Genomic DNA, 4,137 nt, shown 5'->3' with positions numbered 1-4,137 from the left:
GCACACACACACACACACGCACACACACACGCACACACACTCACACACACACACGCACACACACGCACACACACTCACACACACATGCACGCATACATACATGCACACACACGCGTGTGCGGACACACACACGCACACACACATGTACACACACGCACACACACACGCACACACACGCACACACACATACACGTGCGCGCACACACACACATACACACGCACACACACACTCACTAAGTAATTAAAATGTAAAGAAAAATGCCAGATATGATGGTGCATGCCTTTAAAAACCAGCACTGGGGAGGTAGAGGCAGTCAGTCTTTCTGAGTTCAAGACCACACTGGTCTACATAGAGAGTGTCAGGCCAGACAAGGTTACACAGTGAGACCCTCTCTCCAAAAAACAAAACAAAAAGTTCTACAAATCCAACAAGATGGCTTAGTGGGTAGAAGTGCCAGCCACACATGACTGAGAGCCTGAGTTTGATGCCCAGAACCCACATGTGAAGAAACATCCAATGAGATGTAGGTGTGTGTCTATAATCTCAGCACATCTACAGTGCATGATAAAGAGGGAGAATCATGCCAGGAGCTCACTGGCCAGCTATCCTGGAGAACAGAGCATAGCAATAAAATCAAGAGAGACCCTGCCTGGACAAGGTGGACAGGGAGAGACCCTGCCTGACAAGGTAGGCAGGGAGAGACCCCGCCTGGACAAGGTGGGCGGGAAGAGACCCTGCCTGGACAAGGTGGGCAGGGAGAGACCCCGCCTGGACAAGGTGGGAATTGAATTCTGAAGGTTGTCCTCTGCTCTCTACAGTGTGCTTCCCCTCCCTACGTCCACAGAGCTGGGAATAAACTAGAACTTGTGTCTGCTGGACAAGCGGTCTGCCATGGAGCTGTAACCTCAATTTAAATTTGCATCATTGCATCTTAATAAGAAAACAATTGGCATGATGAAATAGATCTGTAATTATATAGTTCAATAGTCGTTAGCAACGTGACGGTATTGATTATTTTTGTAGGGTTAATTTGCTTAGCACATTTGATTTTGGGAAATATCAGTCTAAAGTAAATCATAAAGACCAATAGCTAAAGGTTCATCATGAAGAGAGCCCGGAACCCCAATGGTAGCAGGCTTTCTTCTTGTCCCCAGAATATTTTAATCCTGCCATCTGAACTGGTCATCACAGCCTCATCTCCCCACGTGCCATCCCGCTTTCTATAGTTAAAAGGCTCACAAACCCTCTCTTTAGTGTTCAGCAGCGCTTGGCTGTATTTATCATCAAACATCTTTCTTCCCCGGTCTATGTGTCCTTCCCTTTTCTCTTTTTAAAGGCTTGGACAAAAAGAAAAAGAGTCCCCTCTTTCAGCAGAGGCACATTCATGTCCCCTCCTTAAACAGGAATGTACAGAAAACACCTTAGGACAACGTGCTAGATCAATGTCCTCCATGTTCCCTTTACTGAAAGACACCGACCTAACGCTGTCCTCAAGAGCAAGGTGGTACCTCTTATTTCTACTATCTTTGTATAAGCCTTAGATAAAGCCTATTAAAGAATGGGCGCATTACAGAATACCCCCCCACCCTGCCGCTGTCCCTCCCCACCAGGCAGACACACACACTACTATGGCTGAACACTTTTTTTTTGTTCCTCTACTTTGTTTTTCTTGATAAATAGCCACCATATTTTAGGAATCTCACTCTCCATCATTGTTTTTAAAAAATATGATATTTGTATTAATTCTTTGAGAATAGCACACATACATACAAGGTGTTTTGATCTTCTTTATCCAGCTCTTCCCCCTAACCCCTCCCAGCCCCAGCCCTCACCCTCTCCATGTTCTTGGCATTAGCTAGGGCAGAGGTCAAAGAGCGGAGGTGGGACAGTGACCGCTGGTGTCTCTGCGTTATCTCATGAAGTGCTGGTCCCCAGAAAGGCAAACAGCCTATCTCAAGATTTGCTTTGCAAAGGATATAATCAGGAAATCCTCTGAAAGGACCGGACAGAAGGTGTGCTTAATCTCTTGTAATGTTGGTTCGCTCCAGTTTCAGACCAAGAGTGATGATACTTGGGAGAAAGGTTGGGAATCTGCCTGCGGGCAACATTCACCCCTGATGGAGAGATTGCTGCAGAAAGCTAACCCGGGAAGTTCTCAACGTCCAAGGAAGGATTTATTAAAGGAATTAATATCTTTGAAGTCTCAGAAAGCAATCCTGTTTCCTGCAAGATGGATGAAAGGCAGAGATTTCAAAACATTTGCTAGAAAACATCAATAGCCAATCCTGCTGATTTAATTTTTTCTATCCCTCGGGCATCAAAAGGAGTTGTGACTTGTCCGCATTTACCTTGGAAGCAAAGCAATATTGTAAATTAGAAATGGCCAGGGCTTCACTGGCTACGTTTCATTTCTAATTAGTTGAAGTTTCAGGAAACTTTGGAGCATTGCTTCTGCAGACGCTGAAGAGCTTGCCCTTTGTGTTTGTTGTGAACGCAGGCGTATCTGGCAACATCGCTTACATATGACAAAGCTTTCGGGTCCAGTTGCCCATCCTAAGCACCCCAAGAAATGGCATTCATCCACCCCCACTTCTCTTCCAGTTTATTCTTGAGTAAGCACACATCTTATTCTTTGGTTGGGAACTCACCAAACATTTACTTGTCAAAGGTGGATCCTAAAAATCAAGTTTTTAACCACGCAAAACACCCGTGTTGCAAAAGGGCTAAAGCAGTGGCTGATTTTGCTTCTCATGGTAAACCAGTGGGAGGCAACACTAGGGTTGCCCATGGCTTTGAAATTAAGGTTTCCTCTGAGAATAAATCTAAAACAGAGGTCATATAGTGCAATAGCCTGAATCATTCACTCACGTAACATACAAACATGTGGCAGTGTGACTTGTCTCTGCTTGCTACTCAGGATCATTTGAGGCCAGGAGTTCAAGGCCAGCTTGGATAGCACAGTAAGGCTCCTTGTTCAAAAAAAAAAAAAAACAAATCAATGAAAACTCCAAAGAACAAAAAATATTTTATTGACCACATTAAATAAAAATTCAATGTCTCTGGCTGGCAACAAACTCCCGATCTTCCTGCATTAGCCCCCTGATTGCTGGGATCTCAGGCCGCAGCCATTCCTGGGCTGGTTACTGGGTGTCTAACAGAATTTCAAGTCCCCAGTATTTTTAAGATAAAGCAGCCAACAAATCAAGTCCCTAAATGTCCAGCAACTTACGTTCATTCATGGAAATACCTATCCCTGAACAATAGCTCAGAAACACTTGACCTCTACTAGAGTAAGGAGACTGTATCTTCTTAAATAGACTATCTTAGTATGATGACTAATCTTGATCATCAGCTTGACGGCATCTGGAATCAGCTGAAATGGAAACCTTCGGGCACTCCAGGGAGGGATTTTCTTGGTCGAATCACCTGAAGCAGAAGAACCCTGATTGTGTACAGCACTTTCTGTTGGCAGCTCAGTCAAAGGACACAGAAGGAAGCTTTTGCTTTGCCCGCTTGCCCTCACTCTGGTAGGCAGGTTCATCTGTTTTGTTGCAGCAGCGTTCCTCTGTGGATATTAGAGGCAACTTCTGATAGAAGACCAGCTCCCCAGGAATCCTCCCCCTTCAGACCGAGACTGCTGAGACAGCCTGCCTCGGGAACTGAGCAACTACTAGGTTCTCAGCCTCTATGTGAACTGGCTGGGTCATAGCATGGAGTGACTCATAAATTTCTCTCTCTCTCTCTCTCTCTCTCTTTCTCTCTCTCTCTTTCTCTCTCTCTCTTTCTCTCTCTCTCTTTCTCTCTCTCTCTTTCTCTCTCTCTCTCTGTCATACACACACTCTCTCTCTCTCATATATACACACACACTCTCTCTCTCTCTCACTCTCTCTCTCTCTCTCATATATACACACACACTCTCTCTCTCTCTCACTCTCTCTCTCTCTGTCATACACACACACACTCTCTCTCTCTGTCATACTCTCTCTCTCTCTCTGTCATACACACACTCTCTCTTTCTCTCTCTCTTTCTCTCTCTCTGTCATACACACACTCTCTCTCTCTGTCATACACACACACACACTCTCTCTCTGTCATACACTCTCTCTCTCTCTGTCATACACACACTCTCTCTCTCT

Source organism: Microtus ochrogaster, chromosome 1, assembly GCF_000317375.1.
Source record: "Microtus ochrogaster isolate Prairie Vole_2 chromosome 1, MicOch1.0, whole genome shotgun sequence".
Classification (NCBI taxonomy): domain Eukaryota; kingdom Metazoa; phylum Chordata; class Mammalia; order Rodentia; family Cricetidae; genus Microtus; species Microtus ochrogaster.
This window is presented reverse-complemented; position numbering follows the sequence as displayed.